At 40.7% G+C, this 14,207-nt stretch overlaps 1 pseudogene; it reads left to right on the forward strand.

Moving 5' to 3' along the window:
- Positions 1 to 8,032: 8,032 nt before the first annotated feature.
- LOC127426825 (monocarboxylate transporter 7-like) lies at positions 8,033 to 11,011 on the forward strand (annotated as a pseudogene).
- Positions 11,012 to 14,207: the final 3,196 nt, after the last annotated feature.

The raw sequence follows: 14,207 nt of genomic DNA on the forward strand, positions 1-14,207 counted from the left end.
TCGACTCCAAAAGAGTCGATTCCTCGACTCTGACTCGTCGTAGAATTGGAGTCGACTCTGATAAAGGAATTGATTCTTTTGTTCCACTCCGTAACTTTACGAACAGGACGTTGTGATTGGCTCAAAATAATGAATTGCCGTTCTTAAGAACCAATCACATCCTCCACAAACACCTTTTGGTTGGTAGGACACCACCTCATTCATCATGTGCATTTGAGTGAGAGATAATGGACAGGTTGGGTCATGTGACGTCATGCAAGAAGCAGACGTGTGAACGACGAGCTCTGCGCACTTTGCTAAATTTTTTATTATTCTCATGTTATAATTCGGTGAAATTCGATACACCCAGTTACACATTTGCTCTTTGAGGTAAAACAAGGCAAAGAAGTCAAAATCATTGGGCTCTGGAGACATTAAAAGACACTTACGTGTTCAGGATGAAAGCCCAGACAGACCTACAGACCGGGGACTTGATTTGGATGGCGAGGCGGGAGAGGAGATCCAGCGTCAGTTGTCCAACATGTCGGTGATGTTGACGAAGGTTCTTGCTGACTTGGAGGATCTCACTGTAATACGTCGATCGATTACGGCGATGGAAATAAAATTCTCTGAGTTAGTTACAAGAGTGACTGATGTTGAGAAACTAATCGATTATTTGGAGTCTTCGGAGAGGGAATTAACCGCTAATCCGCCCGCGACCAAAGTTGATCTGGAACGTATTCTTGAAAAGCTTGAAGATCTTGAGAATTGAAACCGCGGGAATAACGTCAGAATTGTTGGAATTCCTGAGCATGAGGAGGGCAGAGATATGGTGAAATTCCTAGACAAGCTCTTCCCGAGTCTGCTCGACATAACAGGCCACAAGTTGGAAATCGAGCAAGCTCACAGAGTCCCAGCTCACAGATCTGCTGAGGGAGACAGGCCCCAACCGATTCTGGCCAAATTTCTGAGGTCATCCGATAAAGATCTCATGTTGCGCCAGGTGAGGAGCAAAGGGAAGCTTTCTTGGAGGAATCATAATATTTTCTTGTTCCCAGACTTTGCGAGTTCGACAAGAGAGAAACGCGATCGGAATGCAAGAAACTCTTACATCGGTGAAAGATCTCGTTTGCTCTAATGTTTCCGGCCAAACTGAGAATAGAAACGAAGAACGGTCGCAAAGTATTTACATGCCTCAATGTCAGGCAATGTCTTTTATTGAATCAATGGGTGAGTAAACCATTGGATGTTTCTCATATGAGTGGGTCTAACTCGCTGTACTTACTCTGGCTTTTGAGGAAGCTGGGCGTCATTTTGGTTTCTTTTTGCATTGGCTCCGCCTAGCGGCTGGAGTTTGTTTTGTGAATAACACTTTCCTTTTAGAAGTTTTTGCATTGATGAAAGATTATTTTGCATTGAAGTTCCTGGCCAGTTTGAGAGTGGACACTACGGATGACCGCAAACTATCTACATGCTCACACAAAGGATTGAGTATATCATGGTAACTTTTATGCGGCCTCCGAGTGAATTGACTTGACCATCCGGGGAACCGGGATGTCGGTTTTGTTTCTTTTTGTGTTGGCTCCGCCTAGCAGCTGGAACTGTTTACGGGACACTGGAATGATTACGTCATCCACTGAACTCATAACAGCTGGCTCACTGATCATTTGTTTGTCTATCTGTGAAACTGAACAGTTTTATATCAGCTGAAATTTGTTTTGTGGAGGATCACACCTTTAAAACAATTCTGTGAATTAATCTACATGCTCTGTGTTCATTCTTCCTTTTGGCTGGGGGTTATTTTACAAAGTATTTTCTGTTATGTAATTTAGCTTCACAAATTTGTGAGGCAAAATTGAGCAATCCGATGGCAAAGATGTCGTGGGGGCTCGTGGGCGTTCATGGACCTTTTGAGTTTAAAGAGATTGACGCCGGTTGGCGCTTTCGTGCGCGGGGTTAATGCACACATTTTTCTTTTTTCTGTTTGTTTTGTTCGGGGGGAAGTTTGGGGTTTGATTGTTTCACCAATGGGGAATGTGGTCTGTATAATTTTGTTTTTGACACACATTTTTTTTTTTATTATTATATCAATATGTCAGTTGTTAATATGAGTGTACTATCTCTCTCCACATGGAATGTGAATGGGTTGGGGCACCCCATAAAAAGAAGGAAGGTTATTACTTTTCTTAAACTAAGAAATATGATATAGTGTTTCTTCAAGAAACGTATCTTTCCCCGCAGGAAGCTGAAAAATTTGGGAAGATATGGGGTGGACATGTTTTCTTTAGTGTTGGCTCAAGTAAAAGCAAGGGAGTCATTATATTAGTAAATAAACATTTACAATTCAAATTTCTCAAACAGGTTAAAGATAAATTAGGAAGAGTCATTATTGTTTTAGCTGAAATTCAAGGGCAAAGGTTGACTTTGGCTAATATTTATGTGCCTAACGCTGATGATCAGGGCTTTTTTATAGATCTTGAAGGAATGTTGCAAACCGCTGGCACCCCTCATGACATAATATTGAGAGGAGACTTTAATCTTTTGATGGACTCAGTCCTTGATCACAGTGAAGCAAAAGTGTGTAAGCCCCCTAGAGCAACCTTGACGCTTCACAGGATGTGTAAAAATCTTGGTCTTACAGATATTTGGAGACTTTTGAACCCATCTGGTTGGGACTATAAATTTTTTTCATCAGTCCATAAAATGTATTCTAGAATAGATTTTTTTTTATATCCAAGTCCCTCATTTCATCTGTTGTTGATTGCTCAATTGGAAACATCTTAGTCTCAGATCACGCCCTGGTGAGTTTAGAGGTGGTGCCACACACGGAGAAAAAGAAATCATATAGTTGGTGCCTTAATGTGTCCCTTTTGCAAAATCCTGACTTCCAACAAATGCTAAAGGCTGAAATCAGTGTTTATATGGAGACCAATTGGTCCTCAGTATCCACTGTGGGCGTGGCTTGGGAGGCACTTAAGATGGTTTTTAGGGGTCGGATCATACAGTATGCCTCATTCATCAAAAAATCCAAAGCACGAGAACTCGTGGTGTTGGAAGGAAATATTAAAAATGCCGAAGCAGAGCTGAAGCGCCGTTTGTCATCCGATGGCCTCAGAGAATTTACTCGATTGAAATACAGATATAATACTATTTTGTCGCGGAAAGTGGAGTTTTGGTTATTCAGGACAAAACAGTCATACTTTGAGTCGGGGGACAAAGCAGGGAAACTTTTGGCTAGATATATAAAGCAGAGAGAGTCTTTTTCTACCATTCCCTCAGTGAAATCTGCTGGTGGTGAAATATTTACCTCAGCCATTGATATTAATAATGCTTTTAAAGAATTCTACTTTGATCTCTATAGTTCCACGTCTTCATCTACTGATGAAGATATTATAAACTTTGTGGAACCATTAGATCTCCCTAAACTGACGACTAAGCAAAAAAATTCTCTTGATTCTGAGATAACCTTGGAGGAGCTTGGCGAGGTTATTAAGGCCTTACCTACTGGCAAAGCTCCAGGGCCTGATGGCTTTGCTGCTGAGTTTTTCAAATCTTATGCTACAGAACTGGCTCCACTTTTGTTAGAAGTTTATACTGAATCATTATAGAAAGGAAGCTTCCGCCAACCATGACACAAGCCCGGATCAGTCTGATTCTTAAAAAGGACAAAGATCCAAGTGAGTGTAAAAGTTAACATCCAATTTCCCTGATCCAGTTAGATGTAAAAAAATTTTACAAAATTCTGGCTAATCGATTAAGTAAAGTTATGACATCACTTATACATATAGATCAGGTGGGGTTTATTCGGGGCCATAGCTCTTCTGATAACATTAGGTGTCTCATCAATATCAATATCAATACATGTGGTCAGTAGCGAATGAACAATCTCCAGTCACTGCCATCTCACTTGATGCCGAAAAGGCGTTTGATATGGTAGAATGGGATTATCTTTTTAAGGTTTTGGAAATATACGGGTTCGGGAGTACGTTTATTGGATGGATTAAGTTACTTTATAGACACCCAGTAGCAGCGGTACAAACAAATGGACTAATTTCAGATTATTTTACTTTGGATAGGGGCACCCGGCAGGGTTGCCCTCTTTCCCCATTATTGTTCTGTCTTGCCCTGGAACCATTAGCAACCGCGATAAGAAAGGAGGATGATTTTCCAGGGGTGGTGGCTGGAGGTATGGCACATAAACTCTTGCTTTATGCAGATGATATTTTATTATTTGTCTCTGACCCCAGCAGATCTATGCCTTGCCTCCATAGAATTATTAATTCCTTTTCTAAGTTTTCAGGATATAGAGTCAGTTGGTCTAAATCTGAAGCTTTGGCTCTGACAGCGTACTGCCCAGAAACGGCTTTCCAGCCGGGTGCTTTCCAGTGGCCCAAACAGGGCACTTTGGATTTGGGTATTTGGGTATTTTATTTCCAGCAAATTTGTGTGATTTAGTTAGTTAATTTTGACCCCTTAATAAATGGTTTTCAAGTGATGTGGGCAGGTGGGCTTCATTACATTTATCTATGACTGGGAAGGTTAATGTTATTAAAATGAATTGTATTCCAAAATTCAATTACTTACTGCAGCCTCTCTTATTTCAAGCAATTTGATAGCATAGCAAAGTCTTTCATTTGGAATGGTAAGTGTCCCAAATTACATTTCAATAAGTTACATAGGCCGATTGACAAAGGTGGGCTAGGCCTACCCAAGATTTTATTTTATTATTATGCATTCAGTCTCAGACATTTGGCTCATTGGTTGCTTACACCTGAGAGAGCCCCTCCCTGATTCCCCTATTTCGCCACTGCAGAGCCTTTCTATCAAATTAATCAGAGAAGCTAAGTTACATCCCGTTATCTCGCACTTGAACTCGGTGTCCAGACTGTTTAATTCTGACATTTTTTTAAATGTTGCCTTGAGCATATGGTTGAACCCCAAACTATGCATCAACAAGTCCCCTTTTTGCTAGTCAGAGTGGATTGGGAGGGGGGTTATAACACTTGGTGACCTGTATGAGAATGGAGTGTTGAGATCCTTTCAAAATTTGGTTCAACTTTTTTTTACAGCTGCGCCACCTGCTCTGTACTGTTTTTGGGAGTGGTTTACACCCTCCTAAAGTGGCAGACACTCTGGGAGAGGTGATTACTGCTTTTGGAAAAGGTCATGAGGCATCGGTGTATTACTCCCTACTAATTCAGAGTCTGAGAGACAGAACTTCAACTTCTCTTTAGAGATTATGGGAGAAAGATCTAAATTTGGTATTGGAGGAGGGAGAGTGGGCTGGGATTCTAAAAAATGTCAAATCTGCATTCAGAGACACAAGGGTTCGCCTCGTGCAATTTAAGATTTTAGAGTCTACTGGACCCCCTCTAGATTGCATAGGCTTGGTCTTAAAGACACACCCACCTGCTGGCGATGTCAATTAGAAGATGGAGACACAAATCATGTCTTTTGGGGATGTGTTAAGATGCAGGAATTTTGGATCAGGATTCAGAGTTTTATGTGCGAGATAGTGGGGGTTGTATATTGATTCTGTATGTGTGTGTTCTGCTATGTATATATTTAATGGTTGAATCAATAAAAAATGTTAATCGGAGAGATAATGGGCACGCATCCAAGAGAGAGAGAGAGAGAAAGCGAGAGAGAGAGAGAGAGAGAGAGAGAGAGAGAGAGAGAGAGAGAGAGAGAGGGGGGGGGGGGGTGACAGATGTGGCAGTGGTTGGAGAAGTGGATTCTCCCAATTTGTCTAGTTTCTATATGACAATGCAATTATTTTCGACACAGCCTGTTTCTTGTTATTTTCCCTCTTCAAATTGGATGTGAGCAGCAACAAGGGAATGACATTGTTACCAGTCGTTTTAAGATAAACATCTCCAATTTGAACAGTACTAAAAGTGCGCTGTTATAATATCAGGAGTTTATGTCTTCATGTCACACTTTTAAAAACTTTTAAGAGAAAATAAAAACTGCATTTAGTGTGGGATTAAAGACGGCAATCTTCACATGGCCATCGCCAGAATATATTGAATAGCAAACACTATTAACTTACAGGCAAGCAAGTGATATTTTATCAAAGCAATAACCACAACAATATATCTTAATTACTCCTACTGATATTTAGTCTGTTGTGGACGAGACAGTTGAGTTTAAAAAGCTGCCGTTTTAAAATTGTCACCATTTCACGTACCATACTGTACGTTGCGTTTAAAAACAACGGTCCAAATTGTTTTTTTTTGTTTTTTTTTTATTCTATTACGTCTCCATAATATGCTTATTAATAGTTATTGAAGTGAATCTATCTAGAAAATATGTGTGATTTGTTTTTCCATCGGCATGGATCTAGACTAAAGTAAGCTTCTCCCGTCCCACTGACGTTAGTGATTGGATTTGGGTAGGAGAAACTGACCAACTGTTACAGAAAAACTTCAACTTTATCATGGAGCGGCAATCGGACGCAATAAGCAGTGGATTGAGTAAACTATATACGAGTGAAAATTAAACTGTGATTTTTATAATCCTGTTAATTTTTCCACTCATGCCTGACAAGCAATTTTGGGGGTGAAAATATGTCACTTGGGAAGGCACTTAGTGTCCACTAATGGCCACCCCTGGGGCAGGTTGAACCTGCTGTGCGTAAATTCAAATTTAGCCTAGTTGTTGCGTAAATGGGCACTAAGTCACAATTTACGCACTACTAAATATTTGAGCATTGCACCATTAAACTTAGGTAGGATGTAACCCTACGTATAAAGTAAATATTTACGGAAGCCTCCGACCATGAGCAAGTGATGGAATAAAAAATCAGACTCATTTAATGACATCAATGAGCTCATGTTTTGCATGACAGGCATCAATCATTTCGACATACATTATGATGTTGACATTTACGAGAGAGAGAGAGAGAGAGAGAGAGAGAGAGAGAGAGAGAGAGAGAGAGAGACGTACTTTTAAGCGGCTCTTCAGCATGAAACGTTAATTTGCGTAATCGTTATGGTAACGCCCCATATAGGGCAAGCGTGCGCTTCGTGCTCTATCTGTGGTGCAGCTGTTAGCTATTTCTCTCTGATCTAACCATTAAAACTAGGTTTATTCATTGCTGTTTTGTTATGTAATCATTTCGTCAAATAATACCAGTTAATTTAGATGTTAACACATGTATTTTAGGTTAGTGTGATTTTAAATCTGGTGTAAGAGGGGCTAAAAGCTCCTTTGGAAGGCTGCGTCCTCCGCAGGTCGCATTTGTCGGCCGCATATGTCATCGAGGCTGTCTCGTTTCAGAAAAGCGAGTAGGACACTTCGAATGCGACCTTCTTTCACGGGAATTCGGAGGATGCATGAGATGTATCCTTCGTGGCCACTCACAACCCACAATTCTTTGCTTCAACGGAAATGTCAAAAAAATATAAATAAATAAATAAATAAAAATAAAAAAAATGACGCCAATTTGCCCGTAAATATGATGTTCAAACGCAAGGAATGTTAATTCCCAAGTTGAAGTACCTCAGTAGATGGGTGCAGAGTATATAATATGTATTATTATATTAATATATAGTTAAAATATAATTAATAACCTGTAATATCTATTTTCTTGTCTCACATCATTATAACTCTCCTAAAATGTACCTCATACATTCCCTTCTAAAGGGACTTTGTTCCCTTCTCACTCAAAGCGCTCGCGCTTGTTAAAGAGTGGCGTGCTGTCATAACAACCGTTTCCGTTTGTCCTACGAAGGCCGTCTCGTTTAAACGAGGCTTGTTTAAAGGAGGACGCTCGGTATACTGCAGCCTTCAAAGGACGCGTCCTACCTAGCACGCAGCCTTCGAAACAAGACACAGCCATTTACTACCTCATTCACACAATTTAGTTATCGTCAAATAAGACTGAAGAGTATTTCATTCATACCACTAATTGTGTGCCATTGAACAAAGATATTATGCGCAAACCAAAACCAATAAGTACACCAGCATTTCAAGTGAATATCCAATAACACTTTTTTGTCCAACGGCCTACTCTTTGTTTTTGTCATTTGCACAGGTCAGTGTTCTCAATATGGCACAGTGGATTTTCAGACTGAAAGGTTGCCTTGGCTCAAAAGTGTACTCGGAGGTCCCAGATGGTGGTTGGGGCTGGATTGTTGCTTTGGCCTTTTTCCTAGTAGAGGTATTCACTTATGGGGTCATCAAAAGTTTTGGGATTTTTCTCAAAGACCTAAAGTGTGACTTCGAGGACAGCAACAGTCGAGTATCATGGATCATTTCAATATGTGTCTTTGTTATGACTTTTACAGGTAAGAAATGAACAGGGTTTTATATATGTGTGGTAACTGTGCAGTAACAGCATTCTAACTATAAAATCATAACTTGATTCTGCTTAGCTGCATGGTAATTGTACTTAATACGAGTATGTATTTTTTCTTCGATATGTGTTCATTTCCTTTACATTGACATCCATGTCCATTTTCTTGTAAGCCTTCAGCTCCTTTATCATCAGTGCTGAGTAATCGATTTGGCTTCCAGCCAGTTGTGATGTTTGGAGGTTTCCTTGTATCCCTGGGCACAATCTCAACTGCTTTCACCACCTCTGTCAATCAGATGTACCTCACTATTGGGATAGTGACTGGTAATTAAAGCATTGCACTCTATGCAAAACAGAAATGACAAATTAGACTTAAATTGTTATAAGGCAAGAACGTTTTTTTTGCAGAAGTGATGTGCTTCTGTTTATTAGAAATTTTGTATATTTGATACATTTTATTGGTTTGAAATATTGGTTTATCTTTCAATTAAGCGTTAAAGAAATATTCCAGGTTTAAAACAAGTTAAGCTCAATCGAAAGCATTTGCAACAATTTTGATTAACACAAAACAATTAATTTAACTTGTCCCTCTGAGTTACAGTGAGGCACTTACAGTGAAGTGAATGGGGGCCAATCTTTAAACGTTAAAGTACTCACTGTTTCAAAAGTACAGTATAGCCTCTGTGTAAAGTTATATCCAATTTTATAGCTTCGTTGTCATTATGACGTAATGCTGCAAACCCTAATATGACGATTTTAAACAACTTTATAGATCAATTAATACACAATTTTTCATGGAAGCTGCTTCTTAATGGAAGATTAATGTAAGTGCTTTTATAAAATTATAAGCTTCAAATTTCTGCTTTTAAACCCTCCAAAAATTGCCCCCATTCATTTCTATTGTAAGTGCCTCACTGTAACTTCGATTTTTGCTATTTATAAAGAAAAGGAGGGACGAGGGATGGAAAACTGAATTTTTGTCAACATTTTGCCACAAATGCTGTCAACTGAGCTTAACTTGTAGTGAACCCAGAATATTCCTTTAATGTGGTATAATACACAACTGCATCATAAGTACATGTTTGCATCTGTTATGCTGTTATATGTAACAAAACTGCTCTAACAATGATAAATATAGCAATTGTACAATGAAACATTAACTATGTACAAGTGTGACTGAAAACATGATTTACTTGCAAATGGCAAAAACAAAGATGGACAAGGCATCTCATGATTTTCAGATGTCCTTTCCTCTCTGTAGGCCTGGGTTACTGTTTGACGTTTCTGCCAACTGTCACAATCTTGTCCCAGTACTTCAGCAGGCGTCGCTCTGTGGTCACTGCCATGGCCTCCACAGGAGAGTCAGTTGCTATATTTGCTTTTGCTCCAGGTGAGGGCAGTCTTGCTCGATTGCAATATAATGTTATCTAGATTTACATGCCTCATTGTGTTATAAATATACTAAATGGTTTTCATGATGAATTGAGAAAGTGTAATGGTAACACAAGCACAGTGATATGCATCCCTTTCTTGTTTTTGTAGCGTTCACAGCTCTTAAGAACTACATTGGCTGGAGGTACACTTTGGTGGTGATTGGATCATTACAGGGGATCATTATTGTTTGTGGGGCTCTGCTTCGGCCCATAGTCATCAAACCAAAGACTTCCCAGACAGGAATAGAGCCAAAGCCCACATCCTCTCTCCCTGAAGAACAACTGAGAAGCTCTGTGATCTCTGGAGATTCTGGTGTGCAGTCACTTGATGAGCTGGAACAGAGCCTCAAATCTGTGAGTGATAAGGGAGAGGTAGAATCACTACAAGTGCCCCCAAAACAACAGGAAACTAAGATCCAGGGTCCAAATAAGCTGCTGGATTTGAGTGTATTGAAAGAAGGCAGTTTTTTATGCTATTCGGCTTTTGGCCTCTTTGCAGCGCTGGGCTTCTTTGCCCCTCAGCTATATGTGGTGGAGCTCAGTGCAAGTATGGGCACTGAGAGGGACAAGGCCGCCTATATGCTGTCAACAATGGCTATCGCAGAGATTTTTGGACGTCTCTTCATTGGATGGGTCATGAGCTGGGGGCGTGTCAGGAAGATCTTTGTACTGCTTGGATGTGTGTCACTGATGTGTCTGGTGTTGGTGTTGTTCACCGCGGTACATGGCTTCTGGGGACTAGCAGTGTGTTGTGTGCTTTATGGCTTCTTGCTCGGCAACATTGCATCCAAACACATCCCCATGTTAGCGGAAGACGATGTTGTAGGAATCAAGAGGATGCCCTTAGCTGTAGGCGTCTACATCTGTATTCAGAGCTTTGCAGGGCTTGCTGGCCCACCTTTAGGAGGTAAGAACATTTAAGTGTTTTATTTAGAACACAAAACTCTCTAAATAAGCAACTAACAACAGTCATTTTCTCCTCAAAATGTTTTAGGTGTCCTTGTAGATATTACACAAAATTACAGCTCTGCATTCTACTCCTGCACCGTGTGAATGGGACTAGGCGCAGTCTTCCTTGGGCTTGTACGTCCAGTGAAGACTGGTTATCTGTGCATAAGAAGGGACAATGGACGGAATAGCCCGGCAGTGGAGCAAGTGTCCAAAGACCAAGACAAGCCTGATGAATTCCTAGAAGTGGAAATACTTACAAACCCAGAAATTAAATCTTGAAACAAAGACATCCTTTATAAATTTAGCTGGATGAACAGAACTTTTGGAACAATCAGAGCTGCTAATATAATGGAAAAACATAGAATTTAGTCTGAATGTATCCACAATAATTGCTTTAGACATGCAATTGTTAAGTTAGACACTTAAGTTTACGAATGACATTGTAGGGCTTTACTGGTTGTTTAGATCAGTGTTACTATCAGAAATAATTAATTATTTCTTTAGTTATTAATTAATATTTAAATTAATTAATTGAATCTAACTCATTAAAACCTCATATGGGGCTCCAGTAAATGTAGTGCACTACGTTTAGGAGCGGGTTTGGTTATTAGCAATAATTAATAATTATCAAAGACAATTATTAATTATTAAAATCAATAGAACATTGATGAGAATCAAAGTTAGCTTTTTCTAATCCTTTAAATCAACAATTATCAAAGATAATCGTTAATTGTTAACATCGATGAAACATTAATTAAAATTAACACTAGCTTATTGATCATTCAAATTCAACAATCATCAAAGATAATTATCAGTTATCAAAATCAATAGAATATTAATAAGGATTAACATTGACGGGGCACCACCCTGGAATCAGGGACTAATAACCAGATAGTAAAACAGTCTCAATATTAGATTGTTTTCTTAGGAAAATCGACATCCGAAGAATATCGATTTTCGGGAAAAAAAAACAACGAATGAAGGTTTGAATCTGAGCACTGACATCCCATCAGCATGACACAGGTGTATGCAAAACAAACCAAAACACTTCTCTTTGTAATATAACAAAGTTTATTTATGCAGTAATATCAATTAATAATCAATACAATGCAGTCAGTAAACTTCCGACTTACAACTACAAACTAAACAGTGATATGATTAGATATGGAAATCAAAATAATCCTATAACACATGAGGTGTGTGTGTGAGAGTGTGTGTGTAAGGAGGGACGTGCACAAAATGGCGGACGTGACTCTCGTGGAGAGTATGTCACGCGAGACTTCCGGCCAGGGAATATGGCCGCGAATGTGGGCGGAGAGAAACCAGTCAATGGCGTCTACAAGTTACCGTGTGTATCTGCTTGTACGATAGCTTAGGGACAAAGCTAAGCTTTATCACGTAGCTATCTACTAGCCAAAAATGTGTCCGAGAATGTTTGTGAGGGATCGCGCGTGTGTGTGTGTGTGTGGTTAGTAGGAGAGAGAGAGAGAGAGAGAGAGAATTAAGTGACGGTTTCACGATCGTGGGAGAGAAAGCAGCTGTTAGTTTATCACTCAGAGACGTGGTGGACGGCTCGTAAACCGTCCCGCGTTCTTTGATTCTTTAATGGATAAACTCAGTTTGCCGGTCTCACCAGCGATGGTGGAAATGCACAACAGCCCAATGTGGTTGGACCACAATACAGCAAATCAAATTCGTGATAATTAATATCCTGAGTATTAATAATGAGCGGACATGGCGGTCCGTAAACTGTACAAGCAATAACCTTGGTACACAGGAATAACACACTATAATATTCTATCTCTGCCCAGACGTAAACCTCTTACTTGAATCGCATGAGGATGTAGAATGTGTGTTCATCCGTCCTTTAACTCAGACTCGGTTCCTCAAGGCTCGGGTGATGACGGGAGGCCGTTTCCTCGCTCTGTCGGCGGGCGGTACGGCTGCTGATTCTCGGCGGGCTGGCGGAGAAATCAGCAACGTTGACTTGATTGAAGAGGGAAGAGAAATCTTTTCTCTTCACTTCTGCAGGCAAACGGATGAAGATGCGGATTGCTCGGCGGTCTCCATCGGATCGCGATTTTTATCAGTATAATTTATGACCTGGTATGTGGGGGCCTGAGTTAGGTTTACGACTGTGTTAGGCCTGCCTTTGTCTTCTATCTGAATACATGAGGCCCAACAACATTTTTACAATAGCTGTCATGAAAAACAGTAAACTAAAGTTGAGCACATACACTATATTGCCAAAAGTATTCGCTCACCCATCCAAATAATTGAATTCAGGTGTTCCAATCACTTCCATGGCCACAGGTGTATAAAATAAAGCACCTAGGCATGCAGACTGCTTCTACAAACATTTGTGAAAGAATGGGCCGCTCTCAGGAGCTCAGTGAATTCCAGCGTGGTACTGTGATAGGATGCCACCTGTGCAACAAGTCCAGTCGTGAAATTTCCTCGCTACTAAATATTCCACAGTCAACTGTCTGTGGTATTATAACAAAGTGGAAGCGATTGGGAATGACAGCAACTCAGCCACGAAGTGGTAGGCCACGTAAAATGACAGAGCGGGGTCAGCGGATGCTGAGGCGCATAGTGTGCAGAGGTCGCCAACTTTCTGCAGAGTCGATCGCTACAGACCTCCAAAGTTCATGTGGCCTTCAGATTAGCTCAAGAACAGTGCGTAGAGAGCTTCATGGAATGGGTTTCCATGGCCGAGCAGCTGCATCCAAGCCATACATCACCAAGTGCAATGCAAAGCATCGGATGCAGTGGTGTAAAGCACGCCGCCACTGGACTCTAGAGCAGTGGAGACGCGTTCTCTGGAGTGACGAATCACGCTTCTCCATCTGGCAATCTGATGGATGAGTCTGGGTTTGGCGGTTGCCAGGAGAACGGTACTTGTCTGACTGCATTGTGCCAACTGTGAATTTTGGTGGAGGGGGGATTATGGTGTGGGGTTGTTTTTCAGAAGCTGGGCTTGGCCCCTTAGTTCCAGTGAAAGGAACTCTGAATGCTTCAGCATACCAGGAGATTTTGGACAATTCCATGCTCCCAACTTTGTGGGAACAGTTTGGGGATGGCCCCTTCCTGTTCCAACATGACTGCGCACCAGTGCACAAAGCAAGGTCCATAAAGACATGGATGAGCGAGTTTGGTGTGGAAGAACTTGACTGGCCTGCACAGAGTCCTGACCTCAACCCGACAGAGCACCTTTGGGATAAATTAGAGTGAAGACTGCGAGCCAGGCCTTCTCATCCAACATCAGTGTCTGACCTCACAAATGCGCTTCTGGAAGAATGGTCAAAAATTCCCATAAACACACTCCTAAACCTTGTGGAAAGCCTTCCCAGAAGAGTTGAAGCTGTTATAGCTGCAAAGGGTGGGCCGACGTCATATTAAACCTTATGGATTAAGAATGGGATGTCACTTAAGTTCATATGCGTCTAAAGGCAGGTGAGCGAATACTTTTGGCAATATAGTGTACCTCAGTACATGTAATTGTAGAGTTTGAACTGAAAAACAATTTATTTATGTTAGTGTTA

Source organism: Myxocyprinus asiaticus, chromosome 36 (genome assembly GCF_019703515.2).
Source record: "Myxocyprinus asiaticus isolate MX2 ecotype Aquarium Trade chromosome 36, UBuf_Myxa_2, whole genome shotgun sequence".
NCBI classification, from domain to species: Eukaryota; Metazoa; Chordata; class Actinopteri; order Cypriniformes; family Catostomidae; genus Myxocyprinus; species Myxocyprinus asiaticus.